Source organism: Bos indicus, chromosome 17 (genome assembly GCF_029378745.1).
Source record: "Bos indicus isolate NIAB-ARS_2022 breed Sahiwal x Tharparkar chromosome 17, NIAB-ARS_B.indTharparkar_mat_pri_1.0, whole genome shotgun sequence".
NCBI lineage: Eukaryota > Metazoa > Chordata > Mammalia > Artiodactyla > Bovidae > Bos > Bos indicus.
Genome location: NC_091776.1, coordinates 39,419,962 through 39,441,843, shown reverse-complemented (window position 1 = coordinate 39,441,843; position 21,882 = coordinate 39,419,962). Strand labels below are relative to the sequence as shown.

Here is a 21,882-nt window from a genome sequence, read left to right as displayed (position 1 = left end):
ATAAGGAGACCTTAAGAGCCATGCCCTAGGGAAAAAATAGATGGGTTTTAAATTTTCCTGCTAGGAGTAGGGATCCTGTTCCTTGACAGTTGATGCAAAACACTACATCTTACATAGAAAACAAGCTTATGGTTAACAAAGGGGAAGAAAGGGGAGGAATAAGTTAGGAGTTTGGAATTAACAGGTACACACTACTACATATAAAATAGATAACCAACAAGAACCTACTGTATAGCACAAGGAATGCTTGTGCATTGAATATATTCAGTACCTTGTATAATCTATAATGGAAAATAATTTGACAAAGTGTGTGTGTGTGTGTGCATGTGTGTGTGTGTGTGTGTGTGTGTAACTAAATCACTTTGCAGTACACCTGAAACTAACACAACATTGTAAATCAGTTATAATTCAATTTTAAAAAAGTAAAAAAAAAATTAAAAAACACTTCAAATCATGCATGCCTAGGCTTTGTTTTATTGTTTATTTATAACTATTAATATTACTGCTTACTGTAAAATATAATAGGCATTTTTAAAAGGTCCACTAAGTCTTAAAGTGTATTCTCAGGTTTGACTGCATACAGGGCCACCACATAGAGGCACAATTTCTTGGAGATGGGGCCTAGGAGTGTGCATTTTAAGAGGGTCTTTGAATCAAAAGTGTTTTTATCCAGACTAAAGTTTGAGTGGTTTTGCTCTGTATAATAGAGGATATGTGTAGTAGAAAGCAATAAAAAGAATAGTGGGAGAAAGAGATCAGAAATACACTAGCTAATTAAGACAGTGAGATGGGAATTAGAAAAAAAGCTGTTGAAGATGAGCAGGACCTGAGGGGGATTCCCAGGGACAGGCCCTGGTGTCCCTGCCTCTTATTTATAGGAAAGCTTTCACCTTCCCTGAGTTCCAAAGAGCAAATTTTAAAGAAGTGAGAAAATGCAGAAGCAAAGGAAAATGGTCAAGCAAGAAAAATAAGTGTTTAGCCATAAAACAAAGTCAAGGATCTTCAGTTTTTCCTCAAGGGCTATAGATAATATCTTGGATCATATTCTTGAGTTTTGCAGAAATTGAAACCCCTACCATCTACATGCTGACCAACAGCATGTAGACTCCAGACCAGCTGGAATCAGAATGTTGATGGTTGAGATTCCCTAAATACCCACCCTGGTATCTCAATATCAACCAATCAGAGAACTGTGCATGAGCTGATCACTTCCTTAAAGCCCCCTGCTTCACATTGACTTTAAATGCTTTCCTGAAAACTTATGGTGAGTTTGGGTCTGTTGAGCATGAGCTGCGCATTCTTCTTGCTGGGCCCTGCAATAAAAGTTGCACTTTGCTTCACCACAACCCAGTGTTAGTAGACTGGCTTTGCTGTGCACTGTGTGTTGGGTGAGTGAACCCTAGTTTGACTTGGTAACACTAGTAGACACTACTTTTAATGAAATATTTACTCTGCTGCATTAGTCTGAGTTTTCCAGTGAAACAAAAGCAATAGGATGTCTACCTACCTACTTATCTATCTAATCATCTAATGAGAAAGAAAGAGATTTATTATAAGAAATTGGCTCATGTGATTTTGTAGGATGAGAAGTCCAAGTTGGAGACCTAAGAGAGCTTTTGTTGTTTTCAGTCACTAAGTTGAGTCCAGTGTTTTGTCACCCCATGGACTGCAGCACGCCAGGCTTCCCTGTCCTTCACTATCTCTTGGAGTTTGCTCAAACTCATGTCCATTAAAATTCAGTGAAGCCATCCAACCATCTCATTCTCTGTTTCCCCCTTCTTTTCCTGCCCTCAACCTTTCTCAGGATCAGGGTCTTTTCTAATAAGTTGGCTCTTCAAATCAGGTGGCCAAAGTACTGGAGCTTTAGTTTTAGCATCAGTCCTTCCAATGAATATTCAGGGTTGATTTCCTTTAGGACTGACTGGTTTGATCTCCTTGTTGTCCAAAAGACCCGCAAAAAAATCTTTTCCAGCACCACAGTTGGAAAGCATCAGTTCTTTGGCACTTAGCCTTTTTTATGGTCCAACTCTCGCATCCACACATGAGTACTGAGAAAACCATAGCTTTGACTATTAAGACCTTTGTTGACAAAGTGTTGTCTCTGCTTTTTAATATACTGTGTAGGTTTGTCATAGCTTTTCCTCCAAGGAGCAAGTGTCTTTTAATTTCATGGCTGCAATCACTGTCTGCAGTGATTTTGAAACCCAAGAAAATAAAATATGCCACTGTTTCTAGCTCATGACCATTAAAATCTGAGGGGCTGAGAACCAGAGAAGCCAACGGTGAATTTGGAGTCTGAGGAGTTCTGATTCTAAAGTCAGAAGACAACCAATGTCTCAGCTTGAAGAACGTCAGGCAGGGAGAGAAATCTTTTTTTCTCAGCTTACTGAAGTAAGGCTTTTTAATGGATTTTCCCATCTTCATCTGGGAAAAAAGTATGCTTTATTCAGTCTACATATTCAAATGTTAATCTCATCCACCCACATCCTCATAGATACACTCAGACAATGTTTAACCAACACCTCGGGAATTTTAGGCTGACACATAAAATTAGCATCACAGGTGTGATGATGCCTTTGCTCTCACAAATGTCTTCAACTTTCAGTGGAATGTTGAGATGCCACAATAAAAATGTGCTTGTTGTGCTAGAAGTTCTTTAGAAGTCAGGAAGCTCTGCATTGACCAGGTGAGAGGAATTCTAAACTTCTATCACTCTGCAGTAGGTGGTCAACTGGCCATTGGATTATATGCTATGTATGAACTCTGAATACATGATTTGATGTGTTCAACTCCTATTACCTATGGTAATAAGTCGCTTCAGTCATGTCTGGCTCTTTGTGACCCTATGGACTGTAGCCTAATAGGCTCCTCTGTCCATGGGATTTTCCAGGCAAGAATATTGGAATGGGTTGCCATACCCTCCTCCAGGGGATCTTCTTGCCCCCAGGTATTGAACCTGGGTCTTATGCATTGAAGGCAGGTCCTTTACCACTGACCTTTCTGGGAAACGACTATTAGCAGTTCAGTTCAGTCGCTCTGTCGTGTCTGACTCTTTGCGACCCCATGAATCACAGCATGCCAGGCCTTTCTGTCCATCACCAACTCCCGGAGTTCACTCAAACTCATGTGCATCGAGTCGGTGATGCCATCCAGCCATCTCATCCTCTGTCATCCCCTTCTCCTCCTGCCCCCAAGCCCTCCCAGCATCAGAGTCTTTTCCAATGAGTCAACTCCTTGCATGAGGTGGCCAAAGTACTGGAGTTTCAGCTTTAGCATCAGTCCTTCCAATGAACACCCAGGACTGATCTCCCTTAGAATGGACTGGTTGGATCTCCTTGCAGTCCAAGGGACTCTCAGGAGTCTTCTCCAACACCACAGTTCAAAAATATCAATTCTTTGGTGCTCAGCTTTCTTCACAGTCCAACTCTCACATCCATACATGACCACTGGAAAAACCATAGCCTTGACTAGACGGACCTTTGTTGACGAAGTAATGCCTCTGCTTTTGAATATGCTATCTAGGTTGGTCATAACTTTCCTTCCAAGGAGTAAGCATCTTTTAATTGCATGGCTGCAATCATCATCTGCAGCGGTTTTGGAGCCCCCCAAAATAAAGTCTGACACTGTTTCTACTCTTTCCCCATCTGTTTCCCATGAAGTGATGGGATCAGATGCCATGATCTTAATTTTCTGAATGTTGAGCTTTAAGCCAACTTTTTCACTCTCCTCTTTCACTTTCATCAAGAGGTTTTTTAGTTCCTCTTCACTTTCTGCCATAAGGGTGGTGTCATCTGCATATCTGAGGTTATTGATATTTCTCCCAGTAATTTTGACTCCAGCTTGTGCTTCCTCCAGCCCAGCGTTTCTCATGATGTACTCTGCATAGAAGTTCAATAAGCCTGGTGACAATACACAGTCTTGACGTACTCCTTTTCCTATTTGGAACCAGTCTGTTGTTCCATGCCCAGGTCCAACTGTTGCTTCCTGACCTGCATACAGGTCTCTCAAGAGGCAGGTCAGATGGTCTGGTATTCCTATCTCTTTCAGAGTTTTCCACAGTTTATTGTGATCAACACAGTCAAAGTCTTTGGCATAGTCAATAAAGCAGAAATAGATGTTTTTCTGGAACTCTCTTGCTTTTTCCATGATCCAGTGGATGTTGGCAATTTGATCTCTGTTTCCTCTGCCTTTTCTAAAACCAGCTTGAACATCTGGAAGTTCACAGTTCATGTATTACTGAAGCCTGGCTTGGAGAATTTTGAGCATTACTTTACTAGTGTGTGAGATGAGTGCAATTATGCAGTAGTTTGAACATTCTTTGGCATTGCCTTTCTTTGGGATTGGAATGAAAACTGACCTTTTCCATTCCCGTGGCCACTGCTGAGTTTTCCAAATTTGCTTGCATATTCAGTGCAGCACTTTCACAGCATCATCTTTCAGGATTTGAAATAGCTCCACTGGAATTCCATCACCTCCACTAAGTTTGTTCATAGTGATGCTTTCTAAGGCCCACTTCACATTCCAGGGTGTCTGGCTCTAGGTGAGTGATCACACCGTCGTGATTATCTTGGTTGTGAAGATCTTTTTTGTGCAGTTCTTCTGCGTATTCTTGCCACCTCTTCTTAATATCTTCTGCTTCTGTTAGGTCCATACCATTTCTGTCCTTTATTGAGCCCATCTCTGCATGAAATGTTTCCTTGGTATCTCTAATTTTCTTGAAGAGATCTCTAGTCTTTCCCATTCTGTTGTTTTCCTCTATTTCTTTGTATTGATCGCTGATGAAGGCTTTCTTATCTCTCCTTGCTATTCTTTGGAACTCTGCATTCAGATGCTTGTATCTTTCCTTTTCTCCTTTGCTTTTCACTTCGCTTCTTTTCACAGCTATTTGTAAGGCCTCCTCAGACAGCCATTTTGCTTTTTTGCATTTCTTTTCCATGGGGATGGTCTTGATCCCTGTCTCCTGTACAGTGTCATGAACCTCCATCCATAGTTCATCAGGCACTCTGTCTATCAGATCTTATCACTTAAATCTATTTCTCACTTCCACTGTATAATCATAAGGGATTTGATTTAGGTCATACCTGAATGGTCTAATGGTTTTTCCCTACTTTCTTCAATTTAAGTCTGAATTTGGCAATAAGGAGTTCATGATCTGAGCCACAGTCAGCTCTCAGTCTTGTTTTTGCTGACTGAATAGAGCTTCTCCATCTTTGGCTGCAAAGAATATAATCAAGCTGATTTCAGTGTTGACCATCCGGTGATGTCCATATGTAGAGTCTTCTCTTGTGTTGTTGGAAGAGGGTGTTTGCTATGACCAGTGCGTTCTCTTGGCAAAACTCTATTAGCCTTTGCCCTGCTTCATTCCATATCCCAAGGCCAAATTTGCCTGTTACCCCAGGTGTTTCTTGATTTCCTACTTCTGCATTCCAGTACCCTATAATGAAAAGGACATCTTTTTTGGGTGTTAGTTCTAAAAGGTCTTGTAGGTCTTCATAGAACCATTCAACTTCAGCTTCTTCAGCATGACTGGTTGGGGCATAGGCTTGGATTACTGTGATATTGAATGGTTTGCCTTGGAAACGAACAGAGATCATTCTGTCATTTTAGAGATTGCATCCAAGTACTGTATTTTGGACTCTTTTGTTGACCATGATGGCTTTTCCATTTCTTCTAAGGGATTCCTGCCCACAGTAGTAGATATAATGGTCATCTGAGTTAAATTCACCCATTCCAGTCCATTTTAGTTCGCTGATTCCTAGAATGTCGACGTTCACTCTTGCCATCTCCTGTTTGACCACTTCCAATTTGCCTTGATTCATAAGTATGCTTAAATACACAAATATGATTTTTCTCCTCTTCTCAGAGAATTTATTCTCTCGTAGGAAAGGGAAAACTCTTAGTAAAAGATACTATGGCCAGAATTAGAGGTAAAAAGAAATTAATGCTAATCACAATGTTCAGAAAGGATGAAATGCCAAATACATGAAGAAGGAAGATTACTGATAACAAAGACATAAATATTCATAAAGGGATTATGTCATGTACTGAATGATATTAGGAAACCATTTTTACTACTTCAGAACTTCTGCTATGCTTTCATACAAAAGATACATAGGATGACATATGTTCCTGAACATCCCAGAAACATTTTTGACAACACTGTCAAGTGGTCAGTTTGTGATTCACATGCTCGACTTTCCCTTTCTTATTCCCATTTTCTCATAACAGACCACTCCCTCACTTACATGGGTCCAGTGCCCCAGTTTTTTCTGTCTTTCCTTTTATTCTGTTTTAAGTTCTTTTAATGTGGTGTTTGATAGATTAAACTTTACTGCAAATGAACCTAACTGCATTCACTCCCATTGGAAATCATTTAGCTGGCCACAGATGACCAAGTTGGGGTGGGAGAGTCTAGGAGTAATAACATAACGAGTTTGGGAGTTACATGTCCTTGTCTCCTTTCCTCTCCATTTAACCTTATTTCTGAGACTTTCCAAAGAGAATGTTGATTTTTCCTTGACTAATGTCAAGAGAAAATTGCACCAGATAGGGTTAAACAGGCAAGGAATACTGTATTTAAGACTATTGAAATAGGAGTGAAGACCATTGCATTAAGGAAAAAGACTAAACTTAACCCTGACTACAAGGCCAGTTTGGTGAGAGAGTTACTGGATGGAAGCTGCTAAGAGCAACTTTGTTTAATATAGAGGGAAGGATGAGAGGAACTTGACTGGATATTAAAGGTTGAAAGAATTCTCACTAAACAGGCTCAGTAGGATTACTGCTAAAACTAGTTTCAATAGGATTCTTTGCTCAACATAGGCCCAGTTGACACAAGTCAAGTCCTAGCTGAAAAGAGCTCTGAGAGAAGCCTGACCAAAGTTTAAGAATAGACAAAGTCTTTTTATAATTGAAAAAAGAGAACTTCTTGTCAATAAGTTGAGCTGTTGGCTGCAGCTGAAAGGTGTGAGACAAAATGAATAATTTCCAAGACTTCATTTGGCCAAAACTTTAGGTGTTTGAAGTTCTCTTCTTCTTTCTGTGCAGTAGCAATTGTCACAATAACTATCAGTTCTATATAGTCGTATGAGCTAGTACATTTCATGGGTCCCTCTACCATCTCTTAGTCATATATGAGATAAATGGAGCTTAGTGAGGTAGAGTCTATTAGCCAACATCACACAGCTGAGGGGTGGAATTCAGATACCAGAGACCATGCTCTTTACTTCTAAGATATCCTGACTTATTGTGACGGTCCCACTTGACCAAGGCAGGTTCCTAATGCCCCATCTCTCCTAGATCCCTTCTCTCTTTTGTGGAGAAGTGTCCTTGATTTTAGTCTATTCTCCCATCTGTGTCTGGATCTCCACAACATTCTGCTCTGCAACATGGCAACAGCCAAGGCTGCTGGGAAAGCCCTTCACAGCCAATGGACCAATCTGAACTCTTTCAGTTCAGTTCAGTCGCTCAGTCGTGTCAGACTCTTTGCAACCCCATGAATCGCAGCACTCCAGGCCTCCCTGTCCATCACCAACTCCTGGAGTTCTCTCAAACTCATGTCCATCGAGTTGGTGATGCCATCCAGCCATCTCATCCTCTGTCATCCCCTTCTCCTCTTGTCCCCAATCCCTCCCAGCATCAGAGTCTTTTCCAATGAGTCAACTCTTCGCATGAGGTGGCCAAAGTACTGGAGCTTCAGCTTTAGCATCATTCCTTCCAAAGAAATCCCAGGGCTGATCTCCTTCAGAATGGACTGGTTGGATCTCCTTGCAGTCCAAGGGACTCTCAAGAGTCTTCTCCAACACCACAATTCAAAAGCATCAATTCTTCGGTGCTCAGCTTTCTCACTTACATACTAGTAAATCACACGGAAAAGCATGATGAGGTATAGAAAGCATCTCCTTGAAATGGGAAAGCAAGAAGACATCATAATTGCATTCCTGACTTTTGAACTATTACCTATAAATGTGTATGCCAATGTATTTGAATTCCACATTGAATAAAACAACAGGAAAATAGGTGAACATTGAGGGCGATTAATGATACTGAAGAACTAAAAGAGAGAAAATGTGTTATTAAAATTTGAATTGTCAAAGAAAGTAATACCAAATTCCAAATTGGTTACTATGTATGCTGTATATACAAAGAATCAAGATCTTTATTTAAGGAGGAAGGACCCTGGAGTCGTCTTTGTAAATAACTAAATGGTAGGATTTCATGTGCACTCAGATAATTGCCCTGGGAGGTGTAAAAGGCTTTTTAAAGAATGATAAGTAAAATACTTTTATTTGCCCCTGACTTAATAAAAATGACAAAAATAGTTTAGATAAATGAAGGAACAAAACCATGTATGCTCAGATTAAGCTTTATATGAACCTCAGAGAAATAAGATTCAATCTAATTTTTGTCATTTTGAAAATCTGCCTCTCTCTTTTTCTTCCTCTCTTCTTTCATTTCTAAAGGATAGTCAAGAAATGGCTTAAATTTGTTCACCTGAAAGCTGGGTTAGAACCTGGAGATGAACAATTTTGCTGAAATCACTATTTGCAGAAATATACAACTCCATAGCTGGGTGAAGATATTCTTGTCATGATGGAAAGCAGGTGTGACACAGCAGGAAGGTGAGGGTTGCCATGGTCACAGCCAAGCCCTTCAGACAGTATGGATGCTTCAGGAGAGTTGGCCTGCCAGTATAGGTGTAGCTCCTGATCCTTTTGTAGCCACAATGGATGACATTCCCCAGGGAAGTTCAACTGCTCACTACCGTGTGAGGCTTTCACTCCTTCATGGATTCAAGTTTGATTTGGCAAAATAATCCTGTAGCACTTGATTGTAACCTTGTGTTTTACAGTCAAAGCAACTGACATGGGTTAACAACACTTCTGGTGTTTGGAGCTTTAGAATACATTAGTTTCTCTTACTTGTTCTGTTACTGAATCAAACTTGGGTCTAATTACCTGTGCAGTAGAGCCAATCTACTGATACTTGTTTGCGGTAAAGGATAGGGCAGTGTTTATTGCAGGTACCAAACAAGGAGTTCAGACAGCTAGTACTTCAAAGGTCTGAACTCCCTGAAAGCTTTTAGGGAAAGGTTTTTAAAGACAGGTGAGGAAGGGAAGTTGTGGGCTGTGTGATTATCACATGGAAATTGTTCTGATTGGTTGGTGGTGAGGAAATTGGGAGTCAACATCATAAACACTCCAACTAGTTGCAACTAGTCTGGGGTCTACATGATTGCAGACAACATTCAGTTAACCTCTTCATCTGGTGGGGGTTGAGTATTTGCAAAACAGCTCAAAGAACATGGTCAGAATGATACTTATAGCCCGTCTTCGACTTTGTTTAAGGCAAAACTATTATTATTTTGTCTTGTTTGATTATTTTCCTTTGTTTCCGCATTTTCTACCTTCTCTGATTAATTATTTTTAACTAATTTTAGACAAAAGGCAGGCAGAAGTCGGTTATGGGAAGGTCCCATAAGGTCCTGCTCAGTTATAGTTTTATCAGAGGGAAAGCTTTGTTGTTCAGTCACTTAGTCATTTCCAACTCTACTCTTTGTTATTCCATGGACTGCATCCTGCCAGGCTTCCCTATCATTCACTATCTCCCAAAGTTTGCTCAAACTCATGTCCATTGAGTCAATGATGCCATGCAAACATCTCATCCTCTGTCGTCCCCTTCTCCTCCTCTCAATCTTTCCTTGCATCAGTGTCTTTTCTAATGAATTGGCTCTTCAAATCAGATGGCCAAAGTATTGGAGCTTCAGCTTCAGCATCAGTCCTTCCAATGAATATTCAGGGTAGATTTCCTGTAAGATATTGATTGGTTTGATCTCCTTGCTGTCCAGGGGGCTCCCCAGAGTCTTCTCCAGCACCACAGTTTGAAAGCATCAGTTCCTCAGTGCTCAGCCTTCTTTATGGTCCAACTCTCACATTTGTACATGACTACTGGAAAAAGGATAGCTTTGACTATACAGACCTTTGTTGGCAAAGTGATGTCTATGCTTTTTAACATGCAGTCTAGGTTTGTCATAGATTTTCTTCCAAGGAACAAGCATCTTTTAATTTCATGCCTGCAATCACTGTCCATAGTGATTTTGGAGTCCAAGAAAATAAAGTCTATCACTATTTCCATTTCCCCCCCCCATCTATTTGCCATGAAGTAATGCTACCTGGTGTTTAATTGGGTTCTGGAGTCAGATCACCAGGGTTTCAATGTGGGTTGAAGTATTTTTTAACATGTCTGATTCTGTTCTACTTTTCTGTGCCTCATTTTCACTTCCACAAAATGGAGGGTGACAGCATTCCCTCTTTCTTGGAAGCTTTGATGAGGATTAAGTGAGGTAACAGGAAACATTTCAAACTCTTCTTGACACATACGTGCTCAGTGAAGATTGGTTAATGTTTTCTAAAATGAGCAATGAATTGAGCTATTCATATTCAAATAAAGAGTTTATTTTCTAAAAATGTTTAATTCCTAAGTTTTTGTGATTTTAAAATATATGGAACCCAGCAGAGAGTTTGTGTATATGTGTACATGTGTTGAATGTTGGGAGAGTGTAGACAATGAAAATCCAGGCATTGCTGATTAGCTCTGTGGTGTTAAGAATAGGAAAAAACTAGGGTCACAGCTAAGGAATACTAGTTTCCTTATAATGTATTTTATTTTTAAAATTCTAGTTCTAGAGTTAGAGTTTTTCTTTAATATTTCTTTCCACTGCAAGCGGGGCATGGAATGAGGTTGTCCTTTGAGAAGGCCCAATTTTGGTGACATATTTATGCCCCTAAATTTTATCTAAGAAGAGTTTACTTCTTTGACCCATTTCCCTACTAATACAATACAGAGAGAAGAACATGAGCAGGGTCAGCACAATATAGCTTATTAAGGATTTCAGTTGTTGATCCATGAAAGTGGAAGACACGAAGAGCCTCCTCTGAAGTTTGTGGTAAGACTTTGGATTAAGGATAGAGGTTCTCGCTAGCAATCTTTCTCCCTTTCTCAAGAGAGATTATATCTACCAAGAAAGAACTGGTTTCTTATCCTGCAAATTGTGTTTCAACTAAGCAGATCTGACTTGACTGTAGCCATCAGTAGGCTTAAAAGTGATACACTCAATGCTTTCTATTTAACTAGGAATAAACAGGAGGGAACTAGGAACAAATTGAGTTATTTTTCTTGCAGATTAGAAAGCACTGTTGTTGTTAGTCAATGTTCTGTTCTTGTCATATAATTTGCCTGTTTCTCAGGGGGCCCTTTCTTCTTTCTATCTCTTTCTCACATTAGGATACTGTTGGAAGAGTAGAGCAGTATAGTGTTGTCTGAAATTAGGTTCTTACACATTATTATTACTGTGTGATTCTTGACCTTAATGAAGCACAACCTCAAACCTTATCTACAAGACACAGATATATTATAGCCAAAGTAATGCATAAATTTGCATAAGATAATATACAATATTTGGCAATTTTAAATCTTAGTTTTCAATGGCTACCATACATTTCTTAATATCCTGAAAGCCATAATGTCAAAAATATCAGTGGAGATGAAAATGTTAGTGATAAAATACGTAGAATTGTAGTATTCTTAGATCTTATTCTTAGTTTTATATGTGCTACTTTATTTGAATTTCACCCATACCTCATACATTATTTTATTCCTCTGGCCTGGTTTCATGGCCCTCTAATTTATTCCACTCTTCTTCTAATTCCAAGAAGACAGCACCTATTCATTTCATTGATTTTGACCATCACATCCTCTTTTTGACTATTCTTAGGGATCTGGTTCTGCTCTTAGACATGAAATGCTTCAAGGAGATAGCATGGCTTACCCTCTAATTTGAGACCTTTTGTTTTTCAAACAATTCTCTCTTCATGGGGCAGGGATAAGGGGGTGAGATGAGGAAGGTACCACTTGTATTATATTTTAGCTCCAAAGTGAGATTGCCTTTTTATTGAGTTGTAAGAACCTATTGAAGAAGGAATTCATAGGGTCTGGACTCCATCTTAGGCCTGTTCATGCTGATCATGCTCAGCCACCTTTCCAATGGACTCTGAACTCTGTGTTTAGTGCCTATGAAAACAACAACAGAGGGATAAGACCCCCTCCAGACAGGGGAAACTTGAAGATCCTATCTAGTTACTCATCGCCTAAGAGAAAACATACACTAATCACCCCTTCCTCCAGACAGGCCATACATTTTTCTGTATCTATTGGAGTGTACCCTCGGGTTTATTGATTATTGGCTAATTGTTTGACTGTTTGAGCACATAAGCACCTAGCACGTGAATGATGGGGTTATTGGGATTGTATTTTCCTTGGTTTATGTAAGTCTCAAGGAATTTGAAATGGTGGGTTCAGACACGTACACATGGGGTATAAAAGATTTTCACAAATGCTAGTCGGGGTCCTTGGCTAAGAGGAGACTCTGCCTTGGGCCCGCCAGTGTAATAAACTGCACTCCACTATCTGCATTGTCCTTCTGAGTGAGTTTGTTTCCCGGAACACGTGGCTACAACACTATATGTTAGTCCTTTACTAGATACATGTTTTTCAAATATTTTTTATAAATTTATGACTTGCCCTTTTATTTTCTTCACAATATAGTATAAAGAGCAAAAGTTTTTAACTTTAATTAAGTGTAACTTATTGATTGTTTTCTTTGATGTCTTTATGTACACTATTTAAAACACCATTGTCAAACTTAAGGTTACCAAGATTTTTATGCTGTGCTGTCTTTTAGAAATGTGATAATTTAAGCTTCCATATTTCAGCTTATGGTTAGTGTTTTTATATAATGTCAGAGAATGGTTGAGGCTTTTGTTTTTCAAAATAAGGTTGTCCCATTGTTCTAGCCCAATTTGTTGAAAGAACTATCATTTTCCATTTAGTTGCCTTGACATCTCTGTTGAAATCCACACAAGGTGTCTGTGTATCTATTTCTGGACCCACTGTTAGTTTGCAATGAATTATATGTCTATTTTTATGTCAACATCACACTTTCTTGATTACAGTCTTGTAATATGTTTTAAAATTAGATAGTATAAGTCCTCCAATTTTGTTCATTACTTTTAACGATCACTTTGGTTTCTTTAGGTCTTATTGAAAGGTTGTGGCTATGAGCTGTGAGCTATGCTGGGATTTGTGACCTCTGGAGGAGAGGATTTCAATCCAGGGACAGAGACGAGGCTTGATCACTTGAAGCTTTTGTGTAATAAAGTTTTATTAAAGTATAAAAGGGATAGATGAAGCTTCTGACATAGACATCGGAAGGGGGCAGAAAGAGTGACCTTTTTGCAAGTTTTTAGCAAGGAGTTACATATCTGTTAGTAAGTTGGTAATCAGATAAAGAATAACCTCAAAACTAAGAGAGTTGCACCAGGCCCCTTTCCTACAACATGCGTTTTGAGATAGCATTGGCACAGGATGAGTCATCCCTGGGCCATAAAACAATTGACATGAATCTTAAAGAAAGGCAGATTTCCAAGCAAATCCATAGTTTCATCAACATAGTTTAAGAGAACATTTCCATGAGTAAGACCTACTGGTTTGTTGAGCCATTATCAATTCAAAGTTTGAGTCTTAGGCAGATTTGAAGAAAGGCAGATTCCAAGGCGAATACATAGTTCATTAACATAGCTTAAGAAAAACATTTCCATAAGAAAAACACATGAGTTAGCTCAAGGTTTGAGAAAGTTAAGTTCAGGCAGACCCTGATGTCATGACAACACAGAATTTAAAAGAAAGAAATTTAAAAGAAAGCTCCTTTTAATTTTGTATAGAGAAAGAAAAAACAAAAACAAAAACAAAAACACCCCCCACACAAAAAAACCTCCGCCACTTGCAGTTTATTTCCTCTGCTTGGGGACCCCTGGCCTTCCTACATGTTACCCTCTCCTTATGTACTTGCACATAACTATTAGAGTCAGATGGCCTATTCCTATTAAAAACCTGTTGGCATTTTGTTTGAGATTGTGTTAAACCTGTACATCAACTCAGGTAGAATAAAATCTTAACAATAATTGATGTGAACTGTGAAGATGCTGCTTCTTCTTTAAATTTTCTCTCATCAATATTTTATAGTTTTCAGTGTACAGGTATGACATAGTTTGTCAAAATTTATTCTTATGTATTTCAAATTTTTCATACTATTGTAAATGGTACAGTTTAGAATTTTTAATTTGATTACTTATTGCTGGGAAAGAAATGGCACCCCACTCCAGTACTCTTGCCTGGTAAATGCAAGAGCCTGGTACGCTGCAGTCCATGGGGTCGCAAAGAGTCAGACACGACTGAGCGACTTCACTTTCACTTTTCACTTTCATGCATTGGAGAAGGAATGGCAACCCACTACAGTGTTCTTGTCTGGAGAATCGCAGGGACGGGGGAGCCTCGTGGGCTGCCGTCTCTGGGGTTGCGCAGAGTCAGACACTACTGAAGCGACTCAGCAGCAGTAGCAGCATTGCTAGTTTGTAAGACTATAATTGGTTTTGTTTATTGATTTTGTAAACCTTACTAAACTCTGTTGCTAATTCTAGTAGATTTTTGGAAATTCCTTAAGATGTTTTACATAGAGGACCATGTTGTTGCCAGAAGAGGGACCCCTTCCAGGGCCCGAAACTGGGCTCTTGTCTAACACTCGGAAATGAATTGTCCTAGGAGACACATGTGCTGACAAAGCAAGAAAAGGGCACCCAGGGGGAGAGCAGTAGGGTAAGGGAACCCAGGAGAACTGCTCTGCCACGTGGTTCGCAGTCTCAGGTTTTAGGGTGATGGGATTAGTTTCCAGGTTGTCTTTGGCCAATCATTCTAATTCAGAGTTTTTCCTGGTAGTGGATGCATTGCTCAGCCAAGATGGATGCTAACGAGAGGGATTCTGGGAAGTGGACGGACACGCGGTGTCTCCTTTTGACCTTTCCCGAACTCTTCCGGTTGGTGGTGGCTTATTAGTTCCATATTCCTTATCAGGATCTCCTGTCATAAAACAACTCATGCAAATGGTTACTAAAGGGCCTGACCAGGTTGGGGGATTTCAGTCAGTGTGCTTCCCTTGACAATGTCATCTGTAAGTTTTCTTTTTCCTCCAATCTGTTTTTCTTTTTCTTTTTTTAAAAATTTCCTTCTTTATTATACTGCTGAGGGCTGCCAGTATAGCATTAAATTAAATTATCAGAGTGATTTAGTGAATTTTATGTTGTCTGGTTCTAGAATTTTTGTATTCTTTCACAGATTTTTGAAGCTTATTCTATAATTTACCTAAGTTCTTTGAAAACAGCAGAGTAACCTTTAGCCCAGAGCTAATTTGGCTCTATTATGGTTTGAATACATGACCAGTTGCCTCATACATAAAGAGATTTCTACACTCTAGCTGTTGGGAAGATGGATTATTTTCAGCCTACAATGATGTCTGGAATTGTTTCACCAACTCTGGTAGTTACCTTACATGCAAGTGCTAAAAAGTGTTGAGTTGACTATTGTAAAATAGTTCTGAAATGAACATTTGGGTGCATGTGCCTTTTTGAATTATGTGTTTTCCAGGTGGAAGAAACCTAAGTGTCAACTGACAGTTGAATGGATAAAGAAGATTTGGTAGATATATACAATGGAATATTACTCAGCCATTAAAAGGAACAAAACTGGGTCATTTGTAAAGACATGGATGGACCTAGAAACTGTCCTACAGAGTGAAGTAAGTCAGAAAGAGAAAAACAAATATTGTAAGTTAACACATATATGTGAAATCTAGAAAAAAGGTATAGATAATAATATTTGCTAAGCAGAAATAGAGACACAGACATAGAGAACAAACATATCGATACCAAGGGGTACAGGGGGGCTAAATTGGGAGGTTGGGATTGACACATATACACTATTGATACTATGTATAAAATAGATAACTAATGATGATAACCTATTGTATAGCACATGCACACTAAGTCACTTCAGTCATGTCTGACTGACCTTATGGACTAGCCTGCCAGGCTCGTCTGTCCATGGGATTCTCCAGGCAAGAATACTGGAATGGGTTGCCATTTTCTTCTCCAGGGGATTTTCCCCACCCAGGAATCAAACCCGTGTCTCTCATGTCTCCTGCATTGACAAGCGGGTTCTTTACCACTAGGGCCACCTAGGAAGCTATAGCACAGGGAACTCTACTCAATGTTTTGTGGTGACCCAAATGGCAAAGCTATGGTTTTTCCAGTGGTCATGTATGGATGTGAGAGTTGGGCTGTGAAGAAAGCTGATCACTGAAGAACTGATGCTTTTGAACTGTGGTGTTGGAGAAGACTCTTGAGAGTCCCTTGGACTGCAAGGAGATCCAACCAGTCCATTCTGAAGGAGATCAGCCCTGGGATTTCTTTGGAAGGAATGATGCTAAAGCTGAAACTCCAGTACTTTGGCCACCTCATGAGAAGAGTTGACTCATTGGAAAAGACCCTGATGCTGGGAGGGATTGGGGGCAGGAGGAGAAGGGGACGACAGAGGCTGAGATGGCTGGATGGCATCACTGACTCGATGGCCGTGAGTCTGAGTGAACTCCGGGAGTTGGTGATGGACAGGGAGGCCTGGCGTGCTGTGATTCATGGCATTGCAAAGAGTCGGACACGACTGAGCGACTGAACTGAACTGAACTGAAATGGCAAAGAAATTTAAAAAAAAAAAAAGAGGAGATATATGTATACATTTGACTGATTCACTTTGCTGTATAGCAGAAACTGACATACCAGTGTAAAGTGACTATACTCCGATAAAAATTAATTTAAAAAAAGCACTCAGCTGAGGACTCGAGAAACTCTTTGCCTATTTTTAGAATTCACACTCTCTCTGTGTAGCACTCCCTGTTTTTTATGCTGATCTACAAACTTTAGCTTCTTTGGCCTCCACAAATTCTCAGCTCAATCTCTTCAATTCAGGAGGACATATCTGTTTGGTTTCTACTATTCTGAGGCCTAGGAACTCTGCAGATGGTAGGCTGGAGGAATTTTAGGTCTCCCTTCATTTGTTTCCTTTTTCTCTGAAATCACTTTTTTGAGATGACTTTTGTCCAAAGCTGAAAGCTGTTGTTTTGTACATTTTGTTTATTTTAAATTGTTTATGGTGACAGAATAAATCTGATTTGTGTTAATTCATCATGGCCAGAAGCAAGAGTCTAAGGTATATTTTGAGTTTATAAAATTTGTCAAATTTATTAGGACTCATTCAGTTGACTCATTCAGACTCATTTGGAAACAGAAACCCTATCTGACTTCCTGAAATAGCTAATGTATGGAAAAGCTCACCTAACTGGGAGGTAAAATGTAGATTTTACAATACAGAGGTTTAAAAATGTGATGAGAACAACCCTCTCTTTTTGCTTCATATCTGTTTGCTTTCATGTGTTATCTTGGCTTCATTTTCAGAAAACTTTTTTTTTTTTTCCATGGAGTGTAAAGATGGTCTGGCAGCTTTAATCTTATGTGACACTTAGACTACTGTTCTCAGAGGAGTTATTTTTCCAAATAACTCTTAATATTATCTGAGGGGATTCTGATTGGCCTATAAAGAAGGCTGAGCACTGAAGAATTGATGCTTTAGAACTGTGGTGTTGGAGAAGACTCTAGAGAGTCCCTTGGACTGCAAGGAGATCAACACAGTCAATCCTAAAGGAAACCAGTCCTGAATATTCATTGGAAGAATGGATGGTGAAGCTGAAACTGAAATACTTTGGCCACGTGAAGCAAAAAGCTGAGTCATTGGAAAAGACCACTGATGCTGGGAAAGATTGAACGCAGGAGGAGAAGGCAATGACAGAGGATGAGATGGTTAGATGGCATCACTGACTCGATGGACATGAATTTGAGCAAGCTCTGGGAGTTGGTGATGGACAGGGAGGCCTGGTGTGCTGCAGTCCATGGGGTCACAAAGAGTCGGTTATGACTGAGCGACTGAACTGAACTAAACTGAACTGATTGGCCAGTTCAACTTCCACGTGCAGCTCTGAAGCAGTCACCATGGTTGAGGTATTCTGCTTTGCTGGGCTGGTCCAGGCCTCCTTGCCCAGGAGGGAATGAAAGTCAGCCATACCAGGAATGTCATGGATTATGCAGGATTATTTACTGTAATGGGGGAGTGATTATGCAAAGCAAGTGATGTTGGAGAAACACATATTTCATGTCTACTGTATTTAACAGTACTATTTAGGGCATACATTAATCATTTATCTCTGCATAACAAATTACTCAAAAATTTAGCAGCTTAAGACAACAAATATTTATTAGCTTATAGTTTCTATGAGTCAGGGATTTTTAAGTCAGAGTCATCTGTAGCTAGATGGTTGTGGTTCAGGGTCTGTCTTAAAGTTACAGTGAATGATTGCGTAGGGTTACTGTCATCTTTAAGCTTGCCTGGGGATGTGCAAGTAGGATCCATTTCTAAGCCCTCTCCCTTTTTCATTGGCAAACTTCAGTTCTTTGTTGGCTGTTAACTGGAAATTTCAGTTTCCCACCACGTAGGGCTCTCCAAGCTGCCTAAGAAGTCTCACTATATAGGAGTTGAATTCTCTGAGTGAATGAACTAAGTGAAAGATTTTTTTGTATCTAAGATGGAAGCTACAGCCTTTTTGTAACCTAACATCAGAAATGAAATAACATCATTTCTGCATGCTCCACTCAAGAGAAAAAGAGTAAAGTTCCATCTCTTGAAGGGAGAAATTTTTTTAAAATTGTGGATTTATTTTTAAAACTGGGGCTTCCCCATTGGTTTAAGTGGTAAAGAATCCACCCACAATGGAGGAGTCGCAGAAGACTCAAATTTGATCCTTGAACCAGGAAGATCCCCAGAGAAGGAAATAAGAAACTACTCCTGTATTCTTCTCAGGAAAATCCCATGAACAGAGGAACCTGGTGGGTTGTAGTCCATTGGGTTGCAAAGAGTCAGACATGACAGAGGGACAGCAGCATGTTTTTAAACCACTACATAACTTTTATTGATGTGAGTAGAAATTAAGACTTACCATAATCACAAGGATTTATAGTCTTCCAATTATTTATATAATTTAAATTATATAAAATTTACCTGATTTGTGGTCTGAAAAATGAAAATATCTTGCTGTCTCAAAAAAGAAAATAATACTGAACTTTGGAAATACTCAATATTTTTTGTAATGATGGTTATCATTAGTTGATTACCAGAATTGATTTAAAAATAGAAAGAAGTTTAAAGATATGCTGATAAGACTATATTTTAAACATTTTGAAATATTTAACACAAACTCAGAAAACCATATAGAATGAAAAAAAATTGCAAATTTTTGCCTTCAGAGATTTAATGTAAGCTTGAGTCTGAGCTTACTGAGGTTACTGCCAAGTTCACTACCGTGTGAAGGAGATGAATTATACATGATATCTTTTATTGCATTTAAAGTTATGGTCTGTAGACTCCTAGTCTGATAAATTTTATAAATAATTTTCTATCTCGTGTAGATATTCTAAAAATGCCCACGTGGTTATATCTTTAGAAAGATAATAGCATGACTATTAATTAAAGTTACTATTTTTTACTTCAGTTGTTTCAGGTTTCTAACAATGAAATATGTAACTTGACTGTAACCTGCAACCTTTTCCTCAAACTTAATATGCTTACTGTGGGAAAGGGCAGAAAATATTTAGAAATGTTCTCTTTCCCACCTGCCTGAATTCTTATTTTCCTTTATTTCAACATGGAAATTAAATGAAAAAAATTTACATGAGTAATAGCTGTGAACATTTCATTAGCATTAAACCTGAGGATTAAAGAAAAAAATCTACTTTTGTCAAAGGCATTCACAGAAAACCAATTCTAATAGTACACAAGGTTATATCAACAGTAAGCTTTGTTTTCACTCTGGGCCCCTCCTGCTTTTGTTCTCTTGCCTAGAAAGAGCAATTCTTATGGATTCCTATGTGCTTTTAGAAGGCAGTCTCTGCATCCAGAAGGATGAGAATGTGTCTGTGCATATGAAAGAATATACGTGTGTCTGTGCATGCATATATGCACTGTTTCTCTTTTAATTATATCAGTGGTTCTCTAACTTCAGCATGCTTCACAGTCATCTGAGGGCTTGTTAAAACACAGTTTGCATTAACACAGCACCCCTCAGGGTTTCTGATTCACAGTTAGAACTGAGATTTGAGAATTTGCTTTTCTAACAAGTTCCCAGGTAGTGATGATCACACTTTTAGAATCACACCTTTACAACTACTGAATTATATTAATGGCAGTAACTGGCTTTGTTCTTTATGTATTGAAGATTTGTTCATGTCATTTGTTTGAAACTGCACCATTTTCTTTTGGACACTTGAGCTCTATGAATATATTATAATGTGCTTAATGCATCCCTGTTGATGGATGCTTAGGTTGTTTCTAATGTTTGAAAGTTTAATGAGTGCAGGTAAATTGGTCAACATTCAATCTTCCAAAGTTGAAAACTTACCTAATATACAGTTTTCAAATCAATTCACAGAAAGTAAAGTTCAATTTGTAGAATATCTAATTTGATGAACTTACCTATTGTAGTCTTATCAGGAATGTTTTGATGGTTTTAACAAAAATGATTTAAAGGAAATGGCAACCCACTCCAGTATTCTTGCCTGGAGAATCCCATGGACAGAGGAGCCTGGGAGGCTACAGTCCATAGGGTTGCAAGAGTCGGACACGACTTAGCAACTAAACCACCAACCACCACCACAATAAGAAGGCTCAATTTTGGTGATTGGTGACACATACTTTTCTTAAAATAAATTAAAATAAGATTGATATGTTATGGATGAAATTGGCTAGAGAATCTTAAAACTGCTTACAAACTACTGAAATAGCAATGAGTATATTCAGGGATACCTTGGGGACATTGTGGGTTCAGTTTCAGACTGCCACAATAAAGTAGCTATCTCAAAGTGAAAAAAGGAAATTGCATACATATCTGTTTTCTCAATGGATATAAAAGCTGTTTTTATCCTATACTGTAGCCTATTAAGTATGCAATAGCATTATGTCTAAAAAATGTACCTACCTTACTTTTAGGATACTTTATTGTTAAAGTAGGCTAATTATCCTCTGAACCTTCAGTAAATATTAATCTTTTTGATGGAGGGTCTTGACTCAGTGTTGACAGCTGCTGACTGATAAGGGTAGTGGTTGCTTAAGGATGTGACAATTTCTTAAAATAAGACAATAATGAAATTTGCCTCACTAATTGACTTTTTTTTTTTTTTTTTCCAGGAACAATTTCTCTGTAGCAGGTAATGCGGTTTGATAGCATTTTATCTGCAGTAGAACTTCTTTCAAAATTGTAGTCGATCCTCTAAAACCCTGCTGCTATTTTACAACTAAGTTTATGGAATATTCTAAATCCTTTGTTGCCATTTCAACAGTCTTCACAGCCTCTCTTCACCAAGAGTAGATTCCATCTCAAGAAACCACTTTCTTTGCTCATTCATAAGAAGAAACTCTTCATCTGTTGAAGTTTTATCATGAGATTTCAACAATTCAGTCACACCTTTAGGCTCTACTTCCAATTCTGGTTCTCTTGTTATTTCCACCATATCTGCAGTTACTTCCTCCCATGAAGTCTTGACCCCTCATAGTTATCCTGATGGTTGAAATCAACTTCTTCCAAATGCCTATTCATGTTGATAGTTTGACCTCTTCCCATTAATCACAGATATAGGTACTTCCCATAGTCTAGTGGCTAAGGCTCAGGGCTCCCAATGCAAGACGCCCAGGTTTGATCCCTGACCAGGAAAATATATCCCAAATGCCACAACTAAGAGCCCACATGTTGCAAGGAAGGCCCTGTACTGGGCAATGAAGATCTTGAGTGCTATAACTAAGATTCAGTGCAGCCAGCAAACAAACAAACAAAAAAAGGCA

General features: G+C 38.9%; 1 pseudogene; it reads left to right on the top strand.

Moving 5' to 3' along the window:
* LOC109570887 (guanine nucleotide-binding protein subunit beta-5-like) overlaps positions 1–21,882 on the top strand; it is a 55,827-nt pseudogene that overhangs the window by 24,817 nt on the left and 9,128 nt on the right.